Source organism: Alligator sinensis, unplaced genomic scaffold, assembly GCF_000455745.1.
Source record: "Alligator sinensis unplaced genomic scaffold, ASM45574v1 scaffold781_1, whole genome shotgun sequence".
In the NCBI taxonomy this organism is placed as follows: Eukaryota; Metazoa; Chordata; order Crocodylia; family Alligatoridae; genus Alligator; species Alligator sinensis.
Genome location: NW_005841845.1, coordinates 5,275,336 through 5,282,415, shown reverse-complemented (window position 1 = coordinate 5,282,415; position 7,080 = coordinate 5,275,336). Strand labels below are relative to the sequence as shown.

At 59.8% G+C, this 7,080-nt stretch overlaps 1 protein-coding gene across 1 annotated transcript in view; it reads left to right on the top strand.

Moving 5' to 3' along the window:
* PTPRF (protein tyrosine phosphatase, receptor type F) overlaps positions 1 to 7,080 on the top strand; it is a 301,064-nt gene that overhangs the window by 201,965 nt on the left and 92,019 nt on the right.

The following is a 7,080-nucleotide window of genomic DNA, read 5'->3' as shown; positions in this document are numbered from 1 at the left end:
CCAGGCCTTTTTATCACCTCTCTGACCTCAGCAGCCCGGTCCAATCGAAGCTGCCAATACTGGCTACAAAATGACCAATCTCCCAAGCATCCCTGGCTACCTGGGCTCGCGTGCAGGGCTGGGCTTTTCCCCCCTGCCCAGGTGACCAGAGCATCGCCTCCCAGGCGCCAGGCTTTTGTCATGCAGACAAGGTGGAAGATCCCCGCCCTGAGGGATTCAACAGCAGCCTCTCAGGCTGGCAGAGACAGATCTTGGGAGAGGGGCACCGACGGGGGCATTTCTGCCACAAGCAGCGTGGCGCAAGAGCCTCAATGAAAGCAGAGCACCTGAGATGCTAAGGCAGGCATCGCGTTCCCCTCTGAGCCCGGGCCGGCCCTGCTTTGCATTATGTCCTCGCCAGTTCGATGGAGCAAGAACAAAGACGAGCCAAGAAGCGCAGTAGCAAATAACGGACTGGTGTGTAGAGTTCAAGGACAGATGGACACAGTTTCCACAAGCACAGCCCCTGGCCGGTGGCTGGAAAGGCGGGCCAGTCTCTCGATAAAGATCTCTCCCGCTCCCCGGGTGCTTTTCCATCACGATCCCTGGAGAATTCAGCGGTGTGAAGGGTTCCTGGTGGGAAGCAGTCGAGCCTGGGACTCTCCCCCGGCACGGCAGGAAGCAGGACTGCCCCGTGTCCGTGCTTCCCAGCCAGGTGTGTCGATCCAAGCCCCGTGCCACAGCTACCGGGGGAGCAGCACGCGTGCAGCTCCCTGTCGCTGTGCCTGGCGTCCAGGGCCGCTCGCACAGGTTTAGCTGGTTGCCACGTGGGGCTGGGAGGGAATTTGTTCCTCACCTCCTACATGTCCGGTTTTGTTTCATTTTTTTTGAGCCTCCCCCGCCCCGAGGTGCTGGTGCTGCTGCATCCCGGGCTGGGGATGGGGACGGGGACGGGGACTGGGCTGAGCCAGCGTTCCTGCTGGCACTCGAACCGGCTGGTTCCTGGCTGGGGGGTGTCGCCCCTCCGCCCAGGGGTGGACCACTTGCCACATTTGGGGTCAGGAAGGAATTTTACCCTTGCTCAGATTAGTACAGACGATGCGGGCAGGTTGCCTTCCTCTGTCGCCGGGGCAGGGCCCTCGTCCTTGACTCTCACGTGTATTTTAACAACCCCGGCAGCAGCAGGACGCTGGCGGCCGCGACCCCCCTGCTTTCCCGGGGGCAGAGGCAGGGGCGATGCCTGGGGCTGCGTCAGGGTGACTGTCGTGTTGCTCAGAGGTCGGACACTGGGTTTGTCTGGGCTGGTTTGGACGGGGCTGATCCTGCCTCAGGTGGGGGTCGGACTAGATGCGACCTCCGCAGCTCCCTGCCAGCTCTGTGATCCCGTCGTTTTAGGTCCTGCTGCTTTCGCCCCTTCCCAGGAAGGCGCCAGGCTCTGTGCAAGTCGCGGAGAAACGAGAAGAGCGGGGGCCCTCCCACCTCCGCCCGCTAGCCAAGGAGTTCGGTTCTTGCCCAGACCCCAGCTCCGCGCTCCTCGGCCGAAGAGGATGTGAGCCTCCATCGTCCACTTCCCGCAAAGTGCCCGAGCCCCTCGGCGCTCCCCTCAGCCCTCCTGTTGAACCAGCCAGGAAGGAAGATCCGCGCGGCCAACAGGTGATCTCTGCGACACAGGGGGCTTGTCTCCTTGCTCCCTTGTTGGATAAATCGGGTGGGCAGCAGAGGCCAGAGCCCTGGACCCCTTCCCTTCCGGGCAGCGTCCCTCCCACCGAGCTGGAGCGAGGCACCAGGTGCACCGGGATCGATCGGAGGCAGGAGCAGGGTTTTGAGCGTGCTCCGAAGGGCGAGGCACGTGGCCTGGGGCAGAGCAGGATCCGCGGCGTGCGAGGCACTCCCCTGCCTGCAGCGTTGGGCTTGGGCCCGTCTGGTGCTGGAAGCAGCGATGCAGCCGGTCCTGCCAGGCCGTAGAAGCCATCAGCCCTGCAACGGCAGCGCCGCGGGGGTCCGTTCGGGGTCCTCACGGAGGGAGCCTCTGCGGTGCCCTGGCTCCTGTGCCGGCAGAGCCGCCCGCAGCGGGGAGTGTGAGCAATTAGCCATCCCTGACACTTACATCAAAGCTCAGCCCGGCGCTCTTGATTCCACCTAGATACACCAATGAGCACTAATTACATTAATGCATTTACAGTGTATGAAATTTCCCAGTGACCTTTAGCTTATCTCTCCCACAAACACGGCTTAATCTCGATGTGTGCGCGCTGGAAGAAAATATCACTCTCGTTAATTATTCTGAGAGGCGTTGGGAGGCAGCAATAGGCAAGTGCGTGTGGATGCGTTGCTCTTTCTGACTGACTCCATCGACGTCAGCGGCTGGAGCCCTAAACGAGCAAGGCAGGGCCGCTGCGCTGGCTCCGCGCTCCCCAGCCCGTTGGCCGTCGCCTGGCTGCTGCGCCGGTTCGGCGAGAGCGAGCAGGGATTCAAAACAGAACATTAAACCCCTGCCGGTGTCCCCAGATTTGGTTTGCTTTTTCCTGTTCCCCAGCTGAATTTCACCTGGGATTCAAACTCCAGAACTGGCTGCTGCTTGCAGACACAGTTATTACCCAGGGAGGTGTCAGGGGAGCCTTTTAGAAGAAGCAGCACGCGTCCTCAGACACGCGAGAGACGGAGAGATTAAGCTCTAACATAGTAAGCGTGGTGTCTCGGCTCCGGAGGAAAACCTTCATTTTTCAGGTAGAGAAAAAAGGATGGAAAGCCAAGGGGGAAACAAGGATTTTCCTTCATCCCCACAAGCCCAAGTCATATCCAGCATGGACTGAGCTCTCACGTCCCCTGGGCCGCTGCCTGCACACGCGGTCATTCCTGTAGCGTGAGCTGTCGCTGGACCTGGACCTGGGGTGCAGACCCCAGTTTGCGGGCGTCCGTCCTGTTTTAGCGGCGCAGCGAGCCAGGCGCTGTCGGGCCCGGTCCCGCAGGCGCCACCGGATGATCCGACAGAACTGGATAGCGAGGAAAAGTCGCATTTTAGAGGCACGTCGACTGAAATAAGCCTTTCCTGATGGAGTGCGAAACCTCCCCGTGGAAGGATCACCCTGTTCCACGAAGAACAAACTTATCTGATATGACGGTATCTCGCAGTCAGCTCGGCATATCTGCATAAGTGTCGGCCCTGACTGTCTCGGTCTGAGCACAAACTCATTTAATTTAATTTAATTAAAACCTAATAAGACCCAGACAGATGTAATGTGGTTAAAGTAGTTGTAACATAAACGGTGAAGTCCAGACGGTGCTGATAGATGGTGCCTACCCAAAAATCTTCACCCAGCTTTTTAATTTGCCATCTCTAATGTTCCAAAAAAGGCCAGCGTTCAAGCTCAGATATATTGAATGTAAGCCTAAAAATGCCACGCGGGCTTGGAAATCTAAAGTAGCTCTTAAAAGAGACAGGTTTTTTCCCGTTTTGTTTCTCCAGGCTCCTGGCACAGTATAAATAGCTAGATATAAATAATAAGTCAGATGCTTGGGAAAGGTGGTGTCCTCTGACGCTCCCAGTTGTACGGGCTGGCAGCGCTCGGGGGGCGTCAGCTGTGACCCGGGGGCCACGGTTCGGACTGGCTGCATCGCAGTTTCAGTAACCGTCCGGCCAACATCTCCCACCTCTCGTAGCAGGGAAACTTTACCACCCCCTCGTCACTCCAAAGGACTCCGAATATTCCCACCTCGGACATACGGCGTCGGCACCCAGGATTCGTGCGCACAGGGTCTCGGGTCTTGTTTGCACTGGGGAAATCCCCCCAAAATGCTCGCCCATTTTAAAACCTGCTGAGCTGAGCTGAGCTGATAGCAAGTGGGCTGGAGATGGAGGTTTGGGTCCATCTGGTTTTGAAACGCGCTTGTGACCTGGGAGAGATTTCAATGTGCAGGCCGGGCCCGGGAGTTTGTAGTGATGCTTTGGAGCGGACAGCCTGCGCTCGGGAGAGGTCCCGAGGACTCGGGTACAGCGTCAGCGTTGTTCACACTTCCAGCCTCGCGTGTGGGCTCAGGATTCGTGTCCCAGGGCTCGTTTCCACTCAGCGCGTCAGAAAACGGGCCAATAACAGGCCAAGTGGAACAAAGAAACTGGAGGGTTGGAATCGGGGCCCCGCTTGGGAGTGATGACGTGCAACAGAGAGGAGTCGTCCGCCCTCCCTCCGCGGGGGAACGACCGATGGTGTCGGAAGTGCAAGGAGCACCAGCTACGTTGTCGTCTGCACCCACAGGACGGCACGTCGTCCTCCTCGTTATAACAGACATTTAATTCGAGGCGTGTCTGCACCGAAGGCCACATGCAAGCCGCTGATCTGCTAGCGCAGACATCACAGGGCACCCCGCTGCCTCTCCCTGCCGGTCGGCGCTGCCGAGCCACCGTCTAGCACACGCGTGCCCTCTGGACGGTCAGCCCACGGGTTCCTGCAGCAAGACCCCCCCGTACGTGTCTGTGCTGCAGGGGTCGGGAGGCTGACCAGGACGGTTCCCGCCACAGCAGGCAGACGGGCCCCGCGGGGTGACGGAGCGACCCGGAGCGTGGGACTCTGTCGGGCTCCCGCGTGCACCAGCGGTGGGATGCGCACGCCCTGAGCCTCTCGATCACCGCTGCTCGGGGCGGCCACGATCCGCTGTCTCGCGTTTTGCTAACGTTAACTTCCTTCAACGAAGCCTCTGTCCGAAACGAGCTGGTCCAGCAGAGCCGGGCGCTGTGGGACGGAGACGTCGCTAACCCCAGCCCCTGCTGGCAGTCGGCGTGGGGAGAGGCCAAGGGCGCGGGTCGCGAGCTCCGCTGCCCGTCTGCCGAGGGGCAGACGTCTGCCGTCTGCATCAGCGCGTGCAAATGTGCACCCCGTTGTCCGGCAGGCAGGGATGCCACCAGCCCCTGGCGCATTTGCCCCCGTGTCCCGCTGTCAGCTGTGAGCGCAGCAGCCAGAGCGCCCTCAGCCCCGGGGCAGAGAAGGCATACATGCAGGCAGGAGCAGGGCAGGTGCCCTCCATCCTGCTTAGGCCACCCTGCCTTGCCCGCGGGGCCGTGTCCGCTCGGCCCCTGTCGTCTCAGCCGCGGCTGGCAGCGAGGGGCTGACCTCGGGCCAGCCGTCGTGGAGGAGAGAAGCTCTCGGCTCTGAACGCTGCAGATCGTCCACGTGCCGCGGGGGCCAGGCTGGACGCGGTTTAGCGGGATGCCCTTGGTTCAGAAGATCACCTGGCGGTCATCCGGCTCTCCGGGAGATGCCCACCCAGCGCTGGACAGACCGGCCGGCATGCTGGCCGGGCGCAGCCTTCACGACCTCTGCTGTGACGGCTCCTCCGTGGAGCGTGCGGGATCCCGGGGGCGAGGGGTCCTTGTCCCGTGATTCAGGGGACTTGGCGATCCCATGGGGAAGGGTCGTCTGAGCTCCCCTTGGCCCACGTTTCCCACACACGTCCCCGTGCCTGGTGTCCGACGGGTGAGCCCCGGTGGTGCGCATGCTCCGCGGCCGGCCGGGGTTTAATGCAGGTAGAAAACGAGTGGGTCGCGCTTCCATCTGGGGGGACCCAGGGGCTCGGTGCAGACGACCTGCCCCCAGGGGAAGGATACGGCGGCTGCGGCACGCAGGTCGCAAGCCTTGCTGCAGATTTGCCCCGCGCCGGTGCAGCCCCAGGCTGCCGGGCGGTAGGGAAGGCACTCCTGTGTGGCCCGCTCCTGGGGCCGGTTCTCCAGCTCGTTTCCACCTGCGCAGTGGGAGTGAAATCTGTGTCCTTGCTTGTAGTGAAGAAGGAAGGGAGGGGACCTCCGGCTGGGCAGAGAGAGACAGAAACCACCTGGGAAAACTGGGCACTCAGCAAACTTGCCAGCCAGGCGGAGGGAGAGAAATCACCCTGTTCTCCCCGTCTGTGCCAGGCAGCATCTGGGGATGTAGCTGTGCTGTCAAGGGTAGCAGTCATTACCAGGATAGATAAATGAGCAGCAGATTTATTATGGCAAGGCAGAGATTACCCACAACTTCAGAGACTGCGGGATCATTCCCGATGCTTCGCTCGTCTGTGGACAAAAACATCAGCAGCTATCACCAGCCGTAAAGTTAAAATGGGGTAATGTCATCTTGGCAGAGGAGAGCGGCAGAGCGAGCAGCTGGAATGGCTGCTCGTGATTAAAGCAAGGCCTCTGCCTGGAGGAGCAGTAGTTAGGAGAGAGATAATAAGTGTAAATATTTTAATGACTTCTTTAAGAGGCAAGTTAAACACGCTTAAAATCTGCCTTCTTTGTATTTACAGAAACTCTTTGTGTCTGTCTTTGTTTCCCATGGGGTGCTCAGTGTTGTGGATAATGCAGTGGGGAGCGGTAAATCGGGGCTACACCGCACTCGTGTTTGATTCTGGTATTTATTAATCGATACGCTGAACATGATTTGACACTCTGTGTCCTGTTTAACCCTGTTTTTCTGTCTGTTTAAACTCCTCAGTTTTCTTTGGTAAGTGCTTGGTGTTCAGATCTTACCAATCTGCATAAAACCAACACATACCATGAACTGCCTACGGGTTAGATGTGCATGACTCTCTCCCCCGTACTAACAGCCTCCATGCGTGCACAGCCAGACCAAGGGGACAAAACTGGGGATTAGAAGGAGTCGCGGCCCCTCTGCCTGGTGGGGCCTCCTCTCGGGCGATCTCCCCGGCCTTCATTGACACGTACCGCAGCTTGGGGCCGTCGCTGTTCGACGCTACGCCCCGTAATCCAGCTGCCCCTTGTACGAAGGTCCCTGCGGACTTGCCTCGAGGCAGTCGGACCTCGTTACCAAAAGCTTTCTGCATACGAGGCTGCTCCCTGTAGCAGGTCGACGGGTCTTCGACTCCCTCCCGAAGGGGAGAGGGGCTCCTTGCTCGGGGTCATGCCTGAATTGGGCAGACGGGCAGGGGCCGCTGGTTGATACCCGAGAGCAGCAGATTCTCTTCCCACGTCACGTTCGCGCCACGCGACGCCAGGCCTCCTTGGCCGCTGCGGAAGGAGGGCGCAGGCGTGGGCTTTCCCCGCGCTCCCCCGAATTCCCGTTCTGTCAATCAGCAGCTTTTGTCCCACTGGTCGTTCTAACCTCGACGCAG